Source organism: Micrasema longulum, unplaced genomic scaffold (genome assembly GCF_059751315.1).
Source record: "Micrasema longulum isolate JH-2025_06_02 unplaced genomic scaffold, ASM5975131v1 h1tg000004l, whole genome shotgun sequence".
Taxonomy (NCBI): domain Eukaryota; kingdom Metazoa; phylum Arthropoda; class Insecta; order Trichoptera; family Brachycentridae; genus Micrasema; species Micrasema longulum.
This window is the reverse complement of record NW_028277213.1, coordinates 153248-178126: the sequence shown is the minus strand read 5'-3', so window position 1 is coordinate 178126 and position 24879 is coordinate 153248. Positions and strand designations below refer to the sequence as shown.

Sequence of the window (24879 nt, the reverse complement as noted above, 5' to 3'; positions counted from 1 at the left end):
TCGTCTATGCGCTTAGTAGCTGCAAGACATGTTTTAATCTTACTCCATTTTATTATTCATATTTTTTTTGAGTATCATAAATACACTAAATTTATTCGCCAATTTTTTAAATGTGTAAATGGGGGCTAAATTTCTAACTGTCTATGCGCTCTGTAGCTGCAAGACGTCCTGTAATCTAGCTCCTATCTGTTATATTTTTTTATTGATCCTAATTGAAAACGAGGAACTAGAATCCCAACCGTCCATGCGCTCTGTAGCTGCAAGACGTACTGGGATATTTATTAATTGTACAGCGCCCTTGAGGTGATTTTCACAAAAACGGCGCTATATAAATTATCCAACCATATATATATAAAATTGAGTTATACATCATTGATTGGCAGACATTAGAGTATAACTGCATTTTTGTTCATTTTGCAATTTATATGAAAAGATGCTCCTTGCGTATGCCTGCATTAATGGTATTGATAGTACACTTATACGAATGTTAAAAACATAAATAAACAACTTATTTAATAAAAACAATGGTTTTAATAAAATAAGTTATGCGCATTTGTGTCATATTTTCAGCGGCACGCTTTGCTCGGCAATCTGACGCGACACTCATCGCTATCATTTTTGACATTTGCGATATTTTGTATCGTATCCAAAGCTCCCTGGTATTGATGGAAGTGCAGTAGGTAAACTGGATAAAAGTGTATTAAGGGGATTTGCGGCTGGAAAGCGGTTTGCTGAATGCGTATTTGAAAATTGTTTTTTTTAGGACTCCTTCGGAGATGGCTCCCCGAAAAAGAAAACTGAACGTCAGACTAATTATGCCAACTAAAAATCGATTAAATCGAGTTCTTGCGTTCCCGTTTTCCGTTCCCCAAGAATTAAATGATTTTGATTTTTTTTAAACAAAATGTATTAATTCTTAAAAACTTTTTCATGTTTGTATACCGTACGTTTTAAAACGGCGGATATAACTAAACAATTTGTAGGATTTTTTAATGGTTTGCTCCTATAAAACAAACTATAGGGACACAGCAATGCTGAATACCTATGTATAGTGTTTTAAAAAATATTGCTTTAGTGCCATATTCTTGAGAGAAAATACGGGAATACGTCTGTTTGAACCACTGGCGGCTCCTGACCGAAAACATTGGCAGTGCATTTTTTACATGTTGTCAACTTGTATATTATTAAGTTAAATAATATTATAATAATATGATAGGTCTGACGTGATAAACGAGCAGTAGTATGACAGCCCGCGCATCGGAACAAGAAACGCTAAATGCGCCCAACATAATACGTACGTTATAGTTAACTAAATTTGTACTGATATCATGTCATTACGCATGTTCAAATTGACATTTCAAACGAACTTCAAATCTGCGCATGCGTCGGAAATGCCCGGAATATGTATATTATCTTCTCCCTCTAACGCACAATTCATCGGTATGAAGCATTGTCTGTCTCGCTCAAATGACGATTTTGGGAGATATAATATAGTTCTTACAAATTCAGGGTAAAAGATTGTGCAAAACAGAATATGCACTGGGACGATTGCGCATGCGTAGACAAGATGAGAAAATCGTTCGCTAGAGTCGATTTCGCTAGATCTTTTGGCGCTAGTATAGAATATTATGATGTTTACGTGTATAATATTGCAACGGATCCCTGTTTCTTTCTACTTATAACATATTTTGACTATCAATCAAATGACTAATTTATTTACACAAATTTTTACTTGGCAGTGCAATGCACTTATGCACATACTAAGGAATCGCCTCTGAGTTTGAACGGAATTCAGACGGCGTATTCTTTTAACATTGTCGCTACATCGCCATCGTTGCGGCAAAAATAAAAACCGGGTTGATTATATTTGACATTATTTATAAGACAAAAATACCTACGTTGCGTTGTTTCAAAATATATGTTCAACTTTTTTGGCTAAGTTAAAAAATTCTTGCATAAAATAACGAGTCTATTATTCCTAAAGACTGTTTTCGCAATTTATCACGCAAAATATGCAAACATTACGAAAATCCTTTAGGCGATGTTTCTTCTAAACGCTTATTGTATGAATAAATGTAATATGTTATTGTTGCGCCGTTTTGAGAAAAATGCTGTGTCTAGCAGGAGCACGGAGAGACCGCCATTTGCATAATTATTCAGATGAAGTTAGCATTGCTTGGCCTCATTGTCAGAGAAACAGGGTTGCCTAATCTAGAAACGAGTGTGGTCGAGCACAGAGTGAAGCATACTGAACACATCACATTACCTTGGACACTTCTAATCACTACGGAACGTGGATAAAATAAAGCCAATCTCACAGAATTACATTACTTTAACGACAAATTAACACGTGATACGTTTTACGAGACATCGAACCTAAATACGATACTATACTCAATTATTAAAACGAAATGTACACAGTAATTAAGGTTATAATAATAAGTTATGTTATGCCGATACATATTTTGCTATAAGCGATAACTTTTCCACACGTTTAATGTATTTTTAACTGTTTTTTTACGCAATACAAACAGTTCAGAATTAATAATTAATAAGAAATCAGCTAATGAATTACCCAGGTGAATTTTTATTATGTAACAGCTCACCAACTAAAGTTACTTCATTCGCAAATATAATTTTTAAATTACTTTGTGGAGCGGTAAATGTAATTTTTATTTTCATTCACAGGATTTTTGCAATAGGGAAATATCACCTCTTTTTACATTTTTAAAGTAATAAAGGTCTATGAAATACTATCTTGTTATTATTATTTTTTTAAATTTGTAATTTTAAATTCCCGCAAAACGGCCATTCCATTGGCCAAGCTCCTAATACGTCACGATTCATGTTTATTTGTTCTTGTCCATCCCATTTGTTAAGAACATTGTCACGAATCTTGACGTTACAACCACCAAGGCCAAACATGTTGCGTTTTTCTAGCAACGTATTTTTATTAAATTTCTTTTATACATTTGCATATGAAAACACTTCTCTATAATATCCGTGTTGATTTGAAAAATACAATACATTATTTTTAATCCATTTCATATATTTTTTATCGGTATTTGTAGTATGTGATATTTCCCTATAATTGAGGAACTGTTTAACTTTTATAAACTCAACATTACTTGAAACATTCGGGAGACGGTGTTTTTCTGATTCGCTTCAAATCGCGTGAACAATCTTAGTTCTAAAAAAATATACCTTGCACCTAAATCTGAAGGTAATCTAATTTATAATGTATATGTTGTTAACAATTTTCTTTTATATTTCTTTAACACTCAACCATTTGGGGCGAATATCGTGCTTGGAAAAAACGATCCTCAATTGGGTCTTTTTACGTTTTTTAAATCAATATTTTTGACTATTTATTGTGCACAAAAGGGGCTGTATTGAGATGATTGTACGGTTATTATTATAGGTATTTTTTTTTTCATTTTTTTTTGTATTTATTTCATGTTAACCAATTTTTTTATCTTGTTCTTTTCAGATTTAAGTGTCAAGTGTTATTTTTCTGATTTTGTTAAATATTTGTTGTGATATGTTGTTTGAGTTAATTATTCATCCCATAACACGGAACTTTGGTTCTATGTCTAAAAAAAAAGTACTGTAAATAAATAAAATAAATAGATACTCGTATGATTGTATGCTTCTACTATCTTAAAACAGAAAAGATTAAAAAATAAATAAAACAACACCTTTTAACTATATATATATGTATTGCAAAATCGTTATTCTTTTTTTACAAATTTGAGGACGTAATATTCAACATTAATAATCAATGCATATTTTATAGGCCCAAAAAGTTTTAATTCCTTTTTTACTGATGACATTTCATTGATCCCCAATTAACAAATATTCCTTCTTTTAAAAAACAAGCTCTATCCTGGATTTAAACTCAAAATATGAAAAAAAAATTCTATGATACAATTTGTTGCCCTTTAATGATAAGGAATGTTTTAATGTTTTTTTTGTTTTTTTATTTCCTTTTTTAATTTTAATTACTAAAAAACAACTTTTAATTACAACAAAACCTTATTTTCTTTTACAGAAAATTTTCTTTTCTCTTTCTTATGTTACACAAAAATATTATAACTGTCTATTTATTATAGGAGCAAAAATTCATAAACATTTCTTGTATTCCCACGAACAGGCCATGCCTTTGTGGGTTTTTTTGTTTACTATTTTCACTGTTAATATGTATTTCATTTATTTGTAATTATCCTTTATTTTTTTATACTCTGTTTTACCTCTTATGTATATTGTAAAACAGAACAAAAAATAATAATAAAAAACAACAAAATCCTTTCATGAAATATTAATTGGTGCTTGGAAATAAAACACCTTCTGATGATTTGTTTTTTTTAATATTTATAATTTAAAATTGATCTTTTTATTTCTAAAAAACTTATATAATTTTTTTCTTTTTACAGGTACGAATAGATACTCATTGAATACGGAAGAAAACGTACAAAACGTTAGGAAGTGGTATATAAATGTAACCTTATCTGGTAAGTAAATTATTATTACAAAAACTACAAATTAATCACTACTTTCGCTGCCTCCGTTCTCATAGGTCAAAAGTTGTTTTCATCGGGTAATAAATAAAAATTAGTATTTCTAATGGCATTTTAGCAATTTATAACATTTTTTTAAATACACAAACTAAAATAATGTTAAATAAATCAAGTTATGTAGATATTTATAATGATAAAATAATGTTGAATAAATCAAGATATGTAGATAGATTATGATAAAATTATAAAAGAGGTCATTAAATTGCGGAAAAGTACTATTTGATATTTCATTCATTTTTTTCTTACATAAATATGGCACAACGCTAAATTACTTATTAATATTTTATGTTTACATTAAACGTAATTTTGCATTTAAAAAAATGTATTTAAGACCGTAAAAATTTTCACAATAAGATTAAAGATTTTTTTTTGAAAAACGAGTATAACGAAATCTAAATATTTTTTTACTATACTTTATGACTAAACTATTTTTTACATTTATTTTACCGCTTTAATACTAAAATTATGTATTTTTTAATTTAATATTTAACTTATGTTAGTTAAATTACATAATATAAATAATATTAAGCACCTATGCAACTATAGTAAACCCTCTTAATCACTATTTACGTACCTGCAGCTAATTATGCAAAGGGTGCTACATTGATTCTACAATACAATATTTCATTGCCCTTAGACTGGCACCTGATGCATGTGTGGATAGGAAAATTATAATAATTATTGCATTTTATAAAATAATTTATTGATAAATGTATTGTTAATAAAATTATCACCCTATATATCAAGACTATACTGACAGAATGTATTAATTCAACGGTCTTTACATATTTCAAATATTTTTGAATACAAGTGCAAGATGTTGATTTAAAATTTTATGCTATGCCTGGAAAAAAGATTATTCTTTCAAGTTAAAAAAAAATTGTAGGAGAAATTATGCGTTAAAATAATAAACAAGCTTTAAATGCGATTATCTCGGAACTTTTTTTAATGACTTAATTCATTCTGTCAGTAAAGCCTCGATATTATGATTTCTGTGCCCGAGCGGATGTAGAATAAGGTTCTGAGTGTGAAATAAAACCAGAATCGTGGACAAGTATTCTCGACTCGGTGACTACTCTCAGGAAATAATACTGAACCTGGAAATCGTCCTGGATAAGTGTGCCTCGCAGTGTAGCATTTGGCACGTTCACCTACCGTGCTTGAGATCCTAGATTCGATTCCCGGTAGAGTGGATTTGAAATATTGATTTTAAGGTTAACGCTAATGGTAACTGATCCCCTTATCATTCATGTAAACTCAGTAATTGAAGTACAGATGAATAGTGACAGACCGAAGATTCGGTTTTGGCCGGTTTCGGACAGTAAAATGAGTATCGGCCCGCGGTTTCGGTTTCGACAAGAAATTGGCAGAAACTTTGGCTCAGCCGAAACCTGCGTTCGGGATGTGTCGGATTACGTTCGGCTGTACTCGGGTGCATCTTTTGACTCTTGACTCAGCCGCAGATCTGTGACCCCTTGAGTTTGTTTCGGTTTTCGCCTGGTGAGTGTTGTTAAATCCATAACAACGAACTAAAAAGCGCTAAAAATAAACAAGTTTTTACATTAAATTCATGCCTTTTATATCATTGTGCATGTAAAAAATACTTTTATTAATGAACTTTTAAGGTTTAATAATAAAAACGATTAATTTTGGGCGTTTTGAAGTGACTTTTATCTTATATGAAATTTAATAAAATAAATATGAAATAACTGTCTTTTAAATCACTTTTTTTTATCTACCAACTGGCTTTATAGCTACACAAGCTGCTTTATCAAGTTATATTAGTTAATTATACCTTGATAAAAAAGCTATAAAACCGTCCGGTAGAAAAAATTAAAAACTAGTGGTTAAAAACAAGGTTGCTTTGTATTTATTTTATTAAATTGAATAACCACGAATTTAAGCTGCAAATAAAGACTCTTATCGTATTTAAATAGGTTTCCGTTTCGGCTGAAAATCTTGTTTCGGTCTATCACTACTAATAAATTGCCTATGAAGATAGGTAAACGACGATGACTCAATATCGACGCTTGTTATTTACCTAAGTATTCAAAATATATGTGTTTTCGTTTTACGTATTTATTTTTTAGTAAATATTAAGAAAAGTTACAAAATTCAATCTGGGTTACCACTGCGTTTGTTCATTTCATCGTATATTTTTCTTCCTTTGAAACGTTCTATATGTCTCTCATTTTCGTCACAGTCTATCTTTGGCTTATTTCAGACAGAGACTTAGCTATGGTTCGAGTATTCTTACACAATTCGCTCATCATTTCTAAGGCACCAAAATATCTTCCAGATCTTTAAACTCACATCGTGTAATGTAAATTATTTCTTAGATTTTTCTCCTCTAAAAAATGTTACCATGTACATAACTATGTTTTGGCGATACTATATATTTTCCGATACGATAACTTTTCTAATACTTTTCTAGTTACGAGACGTGTTAAATGTGTGAATGAGGACGTTTTCCCATCTGACGAGTATGATTTATTCATACCGCAGAGTAATAATACACCACCCATATGGACAAAAACCATTATACGATTATCAATCACGAATTTTACTGCAGTTTACAGCAACACAACATGCCGTAGGTACTCAGGTCGAGAATGATGAAGCTCATTGGATTTCAACAATATTTTGAGAATTTGGACATACTTAAAACATTAGTGAGGAAATCTAGCTAATCTGCAAGCATTTGGACAAACTCAAAACATTGTTGAATTAACTACCTGGTAAAAGAAGTTTAAAAATTGGAGAATTGTTTTCAGGCGTTGCTTAGTTGGTGAATTGGTTCAACCGGATGAATCTCACCCACATGAAAGGTTTCAACTCTTTGTACGGTGTAGTCATAACACATGCCAAAGATGAAAGATTTCAAATCGTAAAATCATGCTTGTAATTTTTACAGGCAATTGCTTCAATTATTAATAATTGAAGTCAAAAGTGATAATATTTTAAATCTTATTGCTAAAAACACGAAAAAAACATCATTTATTTTATTTTTTATTTTATTAACATAAACGGCAAATCTGCCTTTTACAACAATTTATAATACCAACATATTTGGCTTAATATTTATTTTTTTTTAAAAACATAAATTTCCTTATACCCAAGATTTATAAAAAAAATAAACCTCAAAATTATACAAGATTTTTATTTAAAAAATTAATCTAAAAATAATAGCGCATATTGAGTAGAAAATTTCAATAATTTAAGAATAAAAATGTAAAAAGCAAAATTAAATAATAAAACATTCTACAGTAATACACCAAGAAAATCATAAGTACTGTTTGATACATCTGGGCAAAGTGAACAAAAAACTGTACATGTATATTATGAAATGCATGAATAAATAAATATAATTACCATTCACCATATTTGAAAAACTTCAAAAGGTTTGTTCTATAGGAACAATGTCATGCTCTCAGAGCGTGCAAAAGAACCGCCCCTAACGAAAGTCGGCAGTTACTTACTAGTTTCCTATTATCAGCAATTTATCACAAAATTATATTATTGGTTGATTTAGAAGAATTTGTGACGTCATTTAAAGTAGTTAATTTTTATTTAAATATTTTTTAGTGCATTTTAGAAAAACTTCACCCCACAATTAATTGCTCTAAATTTTACCGCTCGTGAGAAAATATTTTTGTAAACGATTTTTACAATAGGATGGTTATTTTAGAAGTTTCTTCAATAAAAGCACGATAGAAGACAATTTATTACCAAAATAGTGTATGTTAAGGTAATTTTTGCGAACTTGAACGACGTCTTCCATACAATTTGCTAACTCAACTAGTAGAGTTCAATTGAATTAAAATTGTACTTTTTAAATTTAAATTTAAAAAAGTAGCTCGTTTATTGAAAAATAAAAACATTTTTTTGTATTAGCAAAACCAATAGGAAGACCATCTGCCTTTAAAGCGGCTTTTAGGGTATGTGCATTGAGTAATTTAAAAAGTTTGTATTTGGTTTGAAATATGTCAATGACTGAATCACGTAAACGCAGATATGTTTATTTACGCTACGTATTGTGTTACCCAGAACTAATACTCAGTAAATCATCCAACGCAACGTTATAATAGAATTTACGACACAATAACCGATGTTGAGATGAATTTGATAATGTAGATTTCATCAATGAGGTAATAAGGCTTCATCTTTTCTCATGAGGTGTGGTCATCCGATTACTTGCCGCAGGTCGCGTGGAACATGTCGACATTATTTTGAAAAAAATCTATTCGTGTTGTGATGTAATCATTTATTAATTGTACCTACTATTGTTATGAGGAAAGCGCGGTCTAGAGGTCAAAAATTATTATTTCAATAAAATGTTAGAAAAATATTTTTGACCTTTTAAGAGTCTAAAATAATCGTCAAAAATTCTTGTTTATAATAATAATAAAACTAAAAAAAATGCATTATCCATACCGCCCACACACGGGGAAAATATATATTATATATAGAACTAGCGGACCCGACAGACGTTGTCCTGCTCGAACGTTTGTTTGCCTGCTATTAGCTTGAAAAAATACTTTTTATTTATAAGTAGGTACCAAGGTACTTGTTTATGATTGAATTCCCAACTAAAAATTATTAATATTCAAACATTGAATATAAGTAAGTACCTACTTATATTCGTTGAAAAATATAGTACGAGTATATTACTCACATTATTTTTACTGAAATATCCAATACTTTCATGATTCATATAAACATTCTTTTTAGCTGTGTAATAGTATTAATTATTCTCTTCTAATGAGATATTGGGATGAATAAAATAAAACTCTGGTGAAATAAATCAGCGTGTAATAATTATTACTAAAGAAATAATTACATTTTGATTAAAATGATTACAGTGTATGTTAGTTCATTCCGTAAAAAGCACAACGTTATGTAAGAACGGCTTAACCTGCGACTTATGAACTTTTGTTTGTCATTTTCCAACATTCTGGCTATTACCCATTTAAAGGTCAAAATCCTCGTTATTTATGCAAATAATTTATCTCCGTGCATTGTTTTACCGTTGATATTTAATGTATTACAATATTGTACGTTGATGTAAGAAACAAAAAAAGCATTTTTTATAATCCGCTGCATTTTCGTACGAACGTGAATGTAAATTTGAATTCGCAAATAATAAAAGTCACGACATTATTTTGTATGCAGTAACAATGTCTTTACAAGAGTAATATTTTAGAGAATGTATTTTGAATTTGCGTTTTGAAATCAGTCGTGTTGCGTTGGCAGTGGTCCAGGAAGAAAGAGTTACATGATAAACAACTGATTGATCGCAAAAGTGATTAAACTGTGATCGCTGTCGAAAAATCAGACAGATGTTGTGATTAAATTTCATAGATTTTCACCCTCGTTCAGATACATAATAAGCTTTGATGGATTATTATGCTATGTGTTGGTTACCTTTTTTTCCTAAATTTCGGAATTTTGTGCATCTGTATTGTCGCTGGCGCTGTTCAGGCAAAAGTCACGAACCCTAATATCGACAGTTTTGAGTAAAATATGCAATTTGGGGTTCGAACTGTCAGTAGGGTCGCAGTGAGTCACATCTTGCTGGAGGGTGTGGTTTTATAAAATGCTACGAACGCCCAGTTGCAACTCGTGAGCGTCCACGTCGCGAACCCTGGAAAATAGGATCACACTTAACGCTGTGATAGCGAGAGGATGGAAGGCGAGTTTGTGGCGCCTCAAAACCAAAACTAACCAGCTAAGGAACCTTCCTAAGCCGCCTGACAGAAAAATCCACCAGAAAAGGCAACGGGAAACCACTCTGGTCATCTTTTCTCAGGAATCACCATGGCACACCCAATAAGCAGTTATAAAATGTAGTGATCGCTTACATCACCGTCGGGGGGACCCAACAAGGCACCGCAAAATATTTTTTAAAAAAACAACGGTTTAAGATTTAAACCGAGTTGTAGTCCCGTGGCTAGTGCTGCGGACCCACAGATTAGAGGTCCAAGGTTCGAACCCCTCTCTACCACAACTCGATTACCATTTTCAGTTATTTACAACTCGTAGTAAATCTTAAGTAAATCATTCTTAAACAATGTTGTTCAACTGATTGGTGGCCTCCGTGGTGCATTGATTAACCCTTGAGTCATGCACGGAAGATTCCGGGTTCGATTCGCGGTGAGAACACAAATATTAAAATGTGATTTTTCTCAAGCCTGGGTGTTTTGTACTGTAACTGGTCTCGCTGGCCTGTTGTGGAGCAAAAAAAAACTAAAAGCGTTGCAAAATTAGCTAAAATCAGTTTTATTAACTACATAGAAATACATGTTATGAATAAAATTTAATATTGATAAGGCACGAAAACGAAACTAACCTCAATATTTTAACATTAAACTTAATACATATTTCGTGGCGTTGCGTTATCTAAAGCTTGAACTGTTAGTACCTACCGTAATTTGTACAAATGATTATGGGTTGAAATATTAACAGCTTAATACTGCCCATCTTGTTACTTCATTACAAATGAGGTTTCATTTCGTCTAAGATAGTGAGTTCATTTGTTTTTATTGATTATCCATCAAAAATAATGCGTAATGGCTTTATCGTTAGAAAACTCTGACTTTAAATTAGCTTAATGATTGTATGTACATTAGAATGCAAATTTTCCTATCGTTTATAAATAACTTGGATCTAATGAACTCGTTGTTTATTTATTCACTCAATGCTTTATTGTCGAAGGCCCGGTTGTTTGACCATTAGTTTTAGTAAAAAATCAAAGGTAATGGTTTAAAATAGCATTCCTTCTTTCATAGAAAAAAGATTTCGTTTTCAAATTTCTACTGTTACTTTCGATTTTTAACTATTCCTAATGATCAAACAACCAGCCATAAGAAATATTTTAGGTTATTTAAATATTAGAGCAAAGTAAAAGGTAGTATCCATTAACATTCTGCTTCTTACTTTTAGGACATTTTCAAACAAACTCTTGAGTTTGTTTGAAAATGTCCCAACAAGACGAAACGCGTCACAATACACCCTTTGTATATTTTATAAAAAATAAAGTAGAATTACAATCCAAAAAACTTGTTATATTTTGGATACATTACCAAATTAAATATGGAATTCTACCAATTGTCTGCATACACAATAAATAAGTATATTATACTTTTATTTTGATTTTCTAATTTTTATTGACAAAAAAATTATGTTCTAATATTAGCACTTATTTTCAATTTGTTTTTTATATCTATCGTATTCTTACAGTAGCCTTTCTTTGAATTTAAAATATAATGTACACCTACATACAGGCCATGTCTTTTTGGTATTTTTTGTGTGTTTAAGTAGTACTAATTTGTTCATAATATTAACTTATTGAGCTGAAAATATATTTGACTATTCGTTCTGAATTATAAAATAATTTCTAAGAGTTTTAGATCAATCAACCTATCTTTTTAATCTTCAAAATATTTTAATAAAATGTTAATTTAAATATTTTGGCGTAATTTTGCAGAATCTATATGGGTTATATTGAAAATATTTACGAATCCAACGACAAATATTTTAGCAAAAGTTATCCTTCTTATTCTTAGTGGTGGGGGTTAGTGCTATGCAAGCTCCTGACGTACGACCTGTGAAGATCTGGTCTGACGAAAAGTTATTCTTACTTAATTATCTATTATTTGGCAAATAAGGCTAAGACATTATAGAGATGAAACCCAATATTATTTCGTTGCGTGCTGTTAAGTGGATTTTTTTCTAATTTAAAAAATATTACTTCCTTTTTAAATCGACATAACTCGAATACTGGTTTAACTAATAACCTTATCTGTATACAATTTTTATAAACACTTTCTTAATCTAATTAATCTTTATACGGCCTTGCATTCTTTCCGCGTGTGTTATACAAGTATGTTAATTTGTTGAAGTACTCAATTGTATATTATACGCTGGTGTGTAATCTATCAATGTTAGTCAAAATAGGTAATATTGTAGCATTCAAATATTTTGAGTTTGTCCAAACATTTGTAGACTAAAGGATGGATTTCACCCCCAAAGGAGTGATTAAGGTTAACAAACTACAACAGGGTTGGAAAATATTTAAGAGAAGGAAATATGAAAGTCTAGACGTTTACTGATCTAATGACCTGTCATTGGCTGGTTTAAGTGGCCACTTTAGACACGGTAACATTCACCATTTCGCATATGTTTGAACATAAAATGAATGAGTTTCAATCTAAAATATTCTCCGTCGCTTTTCTAATTTGTTAATCTTAATGACTTCCTAGGGGGTAAATTCCGGTCTTTTGTCTACAAACATTTGGATAAGCTTAAAATATTGTAACAAAACCAACTGGTCCAAGAAGAAGTTTAAAAATTGGAAAATTGTTTACAGTCGTTGCCTAGTATGTAAAATAATTCGATCAGATGAATCTCTTCACAACAATGAAGGTTTCAGCTCGTTTACTTTACTAAAATCAGCAGATGGAACAATCGAAGAAATATGGATGTTCAAACGTAGGCAAAATAGTGAATGTTACACGGTGAGTAAAATGGCCACTTAAATCAGCCAATGACAAGTCATAAGCCCTGTAAATGTGCCTTGACTTGCATATTTCCTTATCTTAAATGTTCTCCATCGGTGTTGTAGTTTGTTGATATTGGATTATCCATTAATCAAATTCCCAAAAAAATATATTTATATGCAGTTTACAAGAGTGTGCATAAGAAAATCTCGTTTCAGAACGAATAAAAAATATGCAATTCTATCAGTGAGATATAATCGAATTCCTGGACGAGAATTTTCGACTTAATGGATACTCTCAGGTAAAACTTATAAATAAGATAAAAAAGAAATCACATGAAGAGAATTTCGCTTATAGTTGGTAGTGTGACAAGCAAATTTTATCTGACAGGGGATTTTGAGCATCAGGGCTCGAAGTATTACACAGTACATGGGTTTTTACAATGTTGATTTTTAAACCCATGCATGAGAGTAGGCTATCTACAGTGGCCTGAAGACCCCCGACTGAATCGTCAATTATAATTGCATCAACAGCATACTCTAAGTTGCAGAGTTTTTGGGAGAAGGAGATTGATATTCCTCGATCTAGTGGAATTGATTTCCTTAGGAATTAAGGAACGGTGCAAGGACGCAACCTTGGCGAACTCCAGTGGTTACCTCAAACCAATCTGTGACAACAACGTCACTAGTTCATATTAATCAAGCAATGATAAAAGAGTTGTGGAAGATTTCCGGGTTACTTAGCGTCAACAGACCAATCGGCAGAACCGACTGAAAAGAAGCGGAAGATAACTTTTTTTCGTCACTCGGGGATTAATTTCAGAAACATAAAACTTTGAAAAATCATAGCGCTGGTAATACGATACTAGTTTAATAGTTTCATAGTCTATTAACAAAAAAAGAAAAGAAAAGCCGGAATATTTACAGACTTTAACAGGTTTTCTGTTTTACTAAGACAGTGTTCGGAATTTTTCATTGTCATTTTGTTTATTTCAACAATTGCCTTACTGTCTACTTATACAGCACGGACACAGATAGACAAAACCGACGGATTTATGATTTCTGGAAAAATGTATTATCTTTCTTATAAAATTAATGGATTCGTATCGCAAAATGATATTTTAGTGAAGGTTTATAGTACTGACTTATATCTACTAATCTAAATTTTATTTCTGAGGCCTCATAAATCAATATTCATTGTACATATTGATAGTCTGTCGGTTTCAAAAGCTCCGAAATACAATAAGCCGTATTATTAAGTCTTAACTTTTATGATTAGTAATGTAAAACGTAATTAATGAACTAAAATGTTTTTCGTGCATGTAATTTAATAACATTATTTATTACTGAAAAATAATGACATGTAATTTATATGGACTGTGTCATCGCTGAAGAAATAATGTATTTTAAATTTGTTAATGAACATGAAGATTTATCGTGTTTTAAAAGTAAAGTTATCCTTTTATTTTGAGCACTAATAATCGTTTTGAAATACTAATTTGTTTTAAAATGTATTAATTATTCTTAATGAACTCATGGATCAAAGTTTCTAGTTTGAACGTGCTCTATCACAATCTACTTTAAGGGAATAGCGACCAAACTCTAGACACCGCGAACTCTGTAAAAAAAATAAAAACTTGCCTTCCTATGAAATATCAAACAGTTTTAATAGCATTTTTATTATTTTTATTTTACAATACGCCCAAGGGGAATTTACAAAAATTATACAGGTAAGTACAAACAAAGTTGGTAATAATTTTGAAAATAAACAACACTTTTTTTCTGTATGCATGTAGAAACAAAAAAGCACACTGCAATTCAAAATAAAAGGTAAAACTTTGCATAGTAAAAAAAAGATAAATATAGATATAAGAAAAATGGTAGAATTAAAAAGAAAATTGTAAATAACTTGTAAAGAATTTAAGCAAAAAATGGTATTAACAAATTAATGTTAAAAACAAATAATAAAAATTAGTTTACAGTAATTATATATAATATAATAATGTAATATACACAAAAATATTTGATAAATTAATTTCAGAAAGAGATAAGATAATAATAATACACATCAAAAACAGAGAAAAAATTTAACACATTTTTTTTTACTACACTTTAATAATTAGTTTTAAACAATGCATTTAAGAACGTTTTAAAATGAATAACTTTTGTATTAAAAATGAAAATTTGTTGGTTAAGGAATGTAAACGCGGAATCGGAAAGTTTCGTGCATAGTTAGTACCTACGTATGTTGTTGCAAACAACTCTGTACTTCTAGTTACTCGATTCGGTATTTTGAAGTTAATAAGATTCAGAAGTTCACAACAATCGAGCTTCGAATTTAAAATTTTAAATAAAAATGGTCATTTATTTTTCTACGACCTTCTTATAAAATTAAATTTAAAGTGTCTAATAGGTACGTGTAATTTATGCTATCTAAGGGAATATTTAATTAAAAATTTACGAATCTCAAATACTTTCTTTGAATTCTCTTTATGTTCCTAATGTGTAATTTATACTGAGGAGACCAAATAGTTTCAGAGTTCACAGTTCACAGTTTCGGAGACAACACTCGATTAATAAAATCGGAGGTCATTATGTAGTGGAGTTCAAACCTCGGACCTCTGATCGCTGAATCCGTGACACTTGCTACGGGACCACAACCAGTTAAAAATATCTAATATGACGGGTCTCTGTAACTCAATTTTCACCCTCAAAGCCTAGATCTTTGAACAGCCGTGCCATTGAGTGAAGGGCGAGTGCCCTTATATCTCAAATCTATTGGTTAAACAATAATTATTTTTGAAAAAATTCAGTGAATTAAATAATCATAATGGAACAATTACAATATAAATGAAGGTGTGAGAAAGATTAGTGGCAAATTCTTTGTTATCTTAATGCACTTCGTTACAATGCAGCCTTTTACTCCGAACCTTTTAATTAATAACCTTTTGTTCACCTGTCAAGGTAGTTGGACATACTCAGGGGATTTTCTCAGTTGATTGAAGATAGTTTGCGGAGAATTGTTTTTACAATGGACGCATTCACTTCTATCAGTGTATTGTTTTTCACTTTTCAAAGTCAAAAGCCGTGGAACAATCTTAAATAATGTGCGTCAAAGCCTCATTAAATGTGGTTTTTAATTTGAATGCTTAACGTAAGTTCAATAGGTCGTACACGTTTCATTTATGATACAAAACAATAGTTTTCATGTAATCTTTGGTTAAAATGAGATGTCAAATGTTGTCTTAATGTTTCGGATATTACTCCTTTCTTAGTTAACAAATTTTCACATATATACAGGTTCGTACGAGTGTTCCTGAAATTATTTATGATGGAAGATTTAATTTTCTTTTTTCGGCACTAACCCCAAATGTTTATATCATCTCTAGAAATCTTATAAAATTACTAAAACAATCAAAAATAATAAAATGGATAAATAAATAAAACACTCTCGAATCAATACATTTTTTGTGTCAACTAATAATGCATTATAATGTACAATATTAATGATATCTGTACCTAAAGGACTAAACAATGAGAGTCACATTGAACAAAATGTTCAGGAAACAAAATTTTGTGATTTTGCAATTTCCAAAACATCAGAACCTTTTGAACCAAATGAGATAATTTAAACCTATAAAGATTAAACCCATTATCCAATTCCACATTCCTAATCATTTAATACGTATAACATACTGTATTTTTAATGCAGAAAAATCCCTTTTTTAAAAATATAAACCTTATATTTAAAAGCAAGGTAAATTATAAAGCTACTCCCATATAAATAAATATTTAAAAATGTACTTTTTAAAAAAGTCATATGTGCAAGCTTTATCAATCAATTAAAATACAGCTGTTAGTTTTAATTGATTAGGTTATTTTTATTTTATGTATATATCTTTTAATATATTTTAGTTTTTTTAGTACAAAATTGCGACTAACTCTTCTTTTAACCAGTCTGTTATTTGGTTGGCTGGAAGAACTTACTTTTAGCAATAAGCCCGCCAAAGTACTTATTCTTTGTACTTAAAGTTTTAAATAAATAAATAACTTTTGATGTAAAATAATGATTATTTTTATGATTTATATGATTAATCGGGTTGTGGTCCTGTGGCTAGTGTCTCGAACTCACGGACCAAAGGTCTGTGATTCCAATCCCACTCTACCCCAACTTGATTCCATTTTCTAATAGTGAGTTATTTATAACTCGTTGAAAATGGCCCTCAGAATTAAATATTTTGGTAAATCATAAGAACGCAAATATTTATTTTATAAAAAATAAAATAATAATAGTAAACATTAAAATAGCGTATTTAGGACCACTGATGTTTTTCGCACTCAAACAAAGTGCACTTCAAATTTTTATTTATACTCAAATAACAATTTATATGATGAAAGTAGACTCCGGTGATTCACGTATGAAATGGCTTATTGCTATAACTTATGCATTTTTAACTTTAAAACAGCAAAAATGGACTTCCGTGTTTTATTCTCTTGGTATAGATGTTATATTCAAGGGTGACAAATATTTTTAACAACTTGTTAATTGTAACGTTATTTATAAATAATTATAACAAAATTTATATATATATTTATTTGCTAATCCGATTTTTACCGCATCAAATCAGTTCCTTAAAACAAGCATTGCCCATACAAAAACTGATAGATCCGTACAAGCATTTTGCTATACCACACTTCTTAGCTTGTTTGAACTATCCTTGGTCCATAAGAATAATATTTGTCACAATTTGGATTTGTAATTTTTATCTGTTTTACTTTGCATCAATACACTTAAATAAATAGTCCAAGACGCTTGTCTCAGGCGAAAAAACTTAGTGTTAGATTCATCAAAAAAATATATAAGACTTTTCTTAAGCTTGGGATTTTTGTATTTGTGTCATAATGTATTCAAGCCAGTGGCACAACAGGGCGGTGATGTCTCATTATGTAATATTAAAACAATTGTTTACGTTAAAAATAACAGCGTATTTATAAAAATGTAAAACATAATACGTTTATTCATGTAAATATTTTTTTTAATGAGTGTAATAACATGTAATTTGCATTTTTCAACAATTCAAATAAAAATTAATCATTTATCGGTATTGTACTGTAATATGTAATTTGTACCAATAAAAATACTTTGATTCCGAATTTCAGGACCGCACACGAATTAAAACTGGCTCCCCAAAAATATTTCAATCTTAAACCATACTCATAAAAATGATTGGCGTAACAAAATATTATGTATTTTACCATAAATGTATCATTATTTATTTTTATTTATTTATTTACATACATAAGTTTATTGTACATTATTTGAGACAATAAGTCCCAACTCCATGGTACTAAAAGTCCTGTGTTGAGATGGGACGAGCAATTATATGACACAGACACATGAATATATCACCACAAATATAGGATCAGAAATATAATAAATAATTATAGAAAATATATTTAAAAAACATATATATGGCACATCAATATGGTAAACAGTAAACTCAAGCATTTGGAAAATCATCAAGGAGTTTCCTACTAAAATCCCTCTCACTAAGGAAAATCCAGTCCTTAACTCTTTTCTTGAAAATATTTTTTCTCCTTGAGAACTTAAAACGTTCTTCCAAAATATTGAACACTCGGTGCGATAAATGAGAGATGTCTCTGAGCAAAAGTCGTACGGGTTTTGGGTATGACATAATTCATGCTCTCGGAAAACCTCGTACGGACACTCTGCTGAGACTTATTGTTTGACCAGAAGTGTGTACATGCTTCTTTTAGGTACAGTTGTCTCATATCAATAATAAATCAGAATGAAATTTTACTCAAACTGTTTACCAGTTGTTCATCACAAATATTTTATACTTATCCAAACTTTGTAGACATATACTGGAATCAGCATCTGAGGAGGTTACATTGATTGAAAGATACGAGTTTTTTTCAGTCAATACATGTTCTAAGAAGAAGCATTAATAAATATTAAAACAGTACATTCCGACTTTTCCTATTGAGTGACATAATTCTCGCGCTTCTCAGGAGAGGACACTTTCCATTCCTCGGCATACCACATCATTATTAAAAAAATCCTTTTCCGTTTCTATAAGCTACCTCTTCAAAAAAAACCTTTCTAGAGCACTTTAAGAAACACCTGAAACATTATTATATTTATCTTCGAACCCTAACTTTTATTTTATTTTTTTATTTTATTTTTATCCTTTTCTTTTCTGGATCCTCTTCCAGTCTCCTTCCAAACTCATTACATGATTCCACATTCCTTTTTATATCATGTTTATAACATAAGTATTTGAATTAATAAGTTTATAATATGTACGTGCAAACTTTATCTTCCTGCTGAAAAAGTGCTGAAATTTAAAAATAAATATGTGTATTTATATATATATCATTTAAATAGGTACTAATTTTGCCCCTTTTTATGACCAATTTGTTTTTTGGTTGGCTGGAAGATATTACTTCCAGCAAAAGGCGTGTACATAATTTGTTGGTACTTAAAGTCTTAAATAATTCAGAAAATTGTGTGTTTATCGGTAAAGGTTTTATTTATTTTACTTAACAAAATTATCAAAGAGATGAAATAATACGTGAAAACGTAGGCAAAACGTCATAATATAAAGTGATAAAAATAATATTTTGAGCCCCGAACGTCAGCCATATTATTTTTCAATCTTTGAGTTTAGTTTTAACTGCATGAGGCCAACTATTAGATCAGATGAGTAAATTAAAATAATAGTCACTTTTTCACCTTATGTCACTGACATTAGTAATATATTCATGATTCTCTTCTGAATCTTCATGTTGCTGATGACAGCATCGCTGTGTCACACGATGACAGCCGAATATACAAGTAGGTAATTTATTTCATGTTTTGCTTTGTAAAAGTCAACTTGTCAACACCCTGATTTGAATTTAAGGTATGCTTGATGTCTTAATTGAAGACCTTATTTTAAAAACAGCAATGTCATTTTTTATATTTTGATTCATTTATTCGATTATTTTGAGGATAGATGAAGGTAAAATGATCAGTATTACACCTCAGGTACCAGTCCAGAGACTTCTCCTGAAAAAATGCCAAATGAGGCAAAATTGGCAGTTCACAATGAAATCCTGGTGCTCCTGATGTATGGGAGCGAAGTATGGACCATGAAAAACACGGATGAAAGTAAGCTCAATTCTGTCAAAGTGCGAGCTATCAGGCGAATGTGTGATAAAACTACGTACGATAGATGCACAGATGTCGAGATCCGTACATTATGTAAGGCTGAAAGTATTATCGACAAAATCGAGAAAGTAGCTCTACGTTGGTTTGAACATGCAGACCAAATGAACAGCGGAAGGACGGATAAAAGATTTATAATGCGAGTTTTGATGGATGCAAAAATATAGGAAGACTGAGAAAGATGTGGATGGCATGACATGTCAAAGAAGATGAATGCAGAATATGAATGTAGAGAAAGCGAGATCTGTATGCAATGACAGAGTGACAGAGTGACAGCGTTATATCCTCTCTGTCTACCCTAACGGGGAAACAGCGTGATAGTTTGTTTTTCAATTAGCACGTTTGTCTTCTAGACCATCGATATTGAATTTTAATGAAATTTTCATTGATTTAATTTATTTATTGACAATTCTTGAAGGAATTTCATTGTAATGATGTTACAACTGATACTTACATATAAGTTACCAATTAAAAATACTTGATACACTTCCACTTATTTATATTACCAATGAGTAGTTTCAGCTAAACTGGAAATTGGATACAATACTCGTAAAAGATTTTTTGCGCACGGTAAAAATTGGAGCTTTAAATTGTACGGTAAAGTATCCTGAAAATTTACGAAAAATGTTATTTAGTACAAAGTAGTTCGTTTTCATTAAAATATTTTTACTACTACTACTTTTAATGACGTCACTGCTTCATATGAATCAACTAATGATAAGAGCGTTTACTTGCCGTCAATGAACCAATGGGCGCAACTGAAGAATCGTAAGAAAACCTCTGACGTCACACGCGGAGTTATTTCAGAAATACAGAAGCGCTGATAATACGATTTATAAAAATTGAAAAAAATATTTTTAGCTTAGTTTTATAGTCTACTAACAAATCAATTTTTTTTAAAACCTCCGAACTTACTCATTGCTCTTCCTATATGGATATCTTATTTACAATTTTCGTATGACTAAACAATACCCAACATTTGTTTATTCTCTTAGTCCCCCAAGGAACCCCTTCATCCCTTATTTATATATTTTATAGTTTTGATTGAAACCATTGGAAATATAATTCTACCTGTAACTTTAGCTGTTCGAAATAAGTCTACTATACAAAATGGATATTTTACGCTTTAAAATGACGCACTTTATATGATTTATGCTATATAAATTATTCAATAATAAAGTAGAATCTTTTAACATTCTCTCCAAATTTAATTTTAATGTGCCCTTTCACGTGACAAGAAATAAGTATTTATTCCATCTGCCAGTCTGTAGCACTAACTATATACAACACACTTTCCTGTATCGTTCTTACTCAAACTATAATTATTCTTTTTTATCTATTGATATATTGAACATGCCCCTTAATTTATTTTTAAATAAATTAAGACTCATTCTTTCTGACTGCGATACGCTCCTACTTGCTTTTGCATGATGCTCACGCTTACACACACCTAAACACTTACTCCCATACAAATACACACCCTCACAACTCTACACTTACACTCATACAAATACACACAAACACGCTACCAACAAACTACCACAATTTTTTATGCATGATTTTTATTTGGAAACTTCGCTGGTCTGTCTTTAAATATTATCTTTATTGTGTTTTTTTAAATCGTTTTATTAATCAATTTCATAACAAGTACATGTTTTTTAAAAATTCTTTACATATCTACTCTATACATCTAGTAAATGTTATCACTAACTCTCCAAAAAAAGAGACTAACTCTTGTGCTTGGAGAGTGACTTACACTGTTGTAGTTGTTTATTAAGAAGAGTTTATATAATTTTAAACATACGAGTAGATGAGAAACAAAATGAAAACATAGGATATATAAAAAAAAACATTAAATAATAATACATTCATACTAATCAAAATTTAATGTAGTTTTTACACGTGTTCAAAAAATTTCTTTAGATTTACTTTAAATTTATTTATTGATATATTATTTTTAATAGTTTTTAGTTCATAGAGGAGATTGTTTTAATTTTTACACTTTTGAAGACAAAGCTAATTTGACCATGACTTGTGTGGAATTTAGGAATTTTAATTTTATTTATTTATTTTGTTCGTTAACACCCAAAAGGCATTTACAAAAAATAAAAATGAAATACATGCTAACATACTAAATAATAAACAGAATATACAGAAAAAAAAAGTGAAATTAGTTAATAAGGATATGATAAAAAGTTTTACAAAGTAAGAAGAAAAAAACAATAATAACAAAGGTATGCAAGAAAAAACAGTAAGCATATAAACAAAAAATGCAAAGATATAAGCTTATGACATAAATTCTGTAAAGCAAACAATAAATAAAGTGTTACGGTAAGCAAGAAAGACATTTTTAAGTTAAATTAATAAACAAGCAAGCATATATTATCACAAAAAAATTAGAAATAAAAATATGTATCTATTAAATGCTTATTTGCCAATACTACAATGCAATTTGATATAATAGTAAAAAATAAAAACAAGTATAAGGTAATAAAAATAATCAAGTAAGTATTTTTTTTTAATTTATGAAATTGAATTGTCAATAATAGTTTGACGAGCAGCTACAAATAAACTTGATATTGTGGACTTCTAAGATGGTAAAGAATTGGACAGAATGTCTGCAGCCGTTCCATAAGTGTTACCTAACCTATGCAGTCTGGGTATCAATGAATTGTTTTGTTAGTTGGAAGAAGTACTGGAGCAATGAGACAATAAAGTACTCTTAGTGTTGACAGCAGGTACTCTAAAATTAATCAATTCAAGTATTTTTGGTGCGTCAAAAAGAGAGTTTACAATTTTATACAGTACAATGAGATCATTAATAGTTCTTCTTTCAGAAAGTTATGTTGGTATCTGAGTGACTTATTCATCTCAAATTCTTTAATGTTTTTTTGCTTTGTGAATTTGTAAAATGGATTTTATTTTATAAAGAGTGTCTACTGTATGATCCTTAAATATTTTAAATCGACTTTCAGTATTGAATGTTGAGTTGTTTCTTTAAAATTACTTTAGTAATTGATCATTGTACTATTTCAAGAGGGTTTAATATATTAGCATATGCACCATGCATATGCATATGCATGTTATTTAATCATTGTTGACTGTTTGTTACGGTAAAAAAAAATAATAAGGGGGAGCATACCAAGTATTTTTAATTGGTAACTTATACCTAAATATAAGTTGTAATATCATTTAATAAAATTGAAATAATATCATTTTCTGATCATCCGGCGCAAGCTTGGTTTATTGTGAATAATTATCGGTCGCCAAGGACGAAATGCAGACCAAAGGACACGACTGTCGGTTATTGAAAATAAGAATTACGAGAATATAATGGAGTATATCCGCGGCCGGATTAACGATAATAATGAAAGCAAGGTCGTCTGGTCGTGTCCGCTTTACTTGTTACTATCACTGTTACTAGGCACCGCCCAAACTAATGTCCACTCCACGAAATGGTGTCCATTTTAAGGCGGTATACTTAAAATAAACGACCTTGTGCTGTCGGCCTCGTGGTGTAACAGTCAGCGCATTTGCCTACTACGCAAGGAATCTCGGGTTCGATTCCCGACATGGTTGATATAAAATAAAATTCTTAAACAGTTTAAATTATTTGTAAAAAAATGGCTACTTGATTTGGGTCCCGAGAACTGTCTTGAGATGGCCACCCCACCAAAGCAGTAGACTAATTCATATAAAATTATTTTTGCATTTCATATTTTGTATTTGTATCCACACAGTGTCTCGATGAATATGTCATATATATTTGGCGGATGTTGGGCCACCGGGGACTCACCAATGTAGAGGTGTCTAGAAAAACAGAATCTCAAAACTCATTGTACAAGGATTATGATAAAATTATAATTAAACTTATTAATGAAACTTCTTGGCTTAGTTTTACTTTTTATTATTTTGACCAAATAGCACTTTCGCCTAAGTAGGCATCTTCAAGACTGGTGAATTGTTTACAACATTTACAGTTTTTATACTATTCTTAACATATTTTGGAGATAAGATCAAATAAGTATTTAAAACAGGGGACAGAAACATACATATTTACAACTAGTTTGCTAAACAGTTCATTTTTTTGAGTTTTTGGACCGAAATTGGATAAGCTTTTTTATGTTTCTGTTTTTTATATGGTGAATTACTGGCACAGAACATGCAAGCTTACGAAAAACACATGCAACTTTTGCGTTCTCACCGCGATTCGAACCCGGAACCTTCCGTATGTGAGTCAAGCGTCTTAACCGCCTCACCAGGGAGGCCGCCAATACATATCGACGGTATACAGCCGAAAATGAGGTGATTCAGTGCATCGGGAAATTGGATCTAAAATATGTTTTCTTATGCGCGGTAAAAATTAGAGCTTTTAAAAAAAAAGTATTTTTATTTATTTATTTACATAAAGATACATATTACAAAAAAATAATACGTATCCCTAACTCTATGAGGCTAAGAGCCCTGTAATAAGTTGGGATACAAAAAAATAGAATTCATTCATTCATTTTTCCACGTCCATTCCCTAGTTAGAGCATATGGTGTCCACAAAGATCCTCCAAGTATCTCTGTCG

General features: G+C 30.5%; 1 protein-coding gene and 1 long non-coding RNA gene across 6 annotated transcripts in view; one reads left to right on the top strand and one right to left on the bottom strand.

Annotated features, from left to right (window-relative positions):
• Cda5 (Chitin deacetylase-like 5) overlaps positions 1-24879 on the top strand; it is a 254949-nt gene that overhangs the window by 112920 nt on the left and 117150 nt on the right. The window lies entirely within an intron of this gene.
• LOC148285794 (uncharacterized) lies at positions 11973-13985 on the bottom strand. Its single transcript, XR_015825492.1, has 2 exons — positions 13128-13985; positions 11973-12697 (listed from the first exon to the last, which is right to left on the bottom strand). It is a non-coding gene; the product is annotated as an uncharacterized LOC148285794 (long non-coding RNA).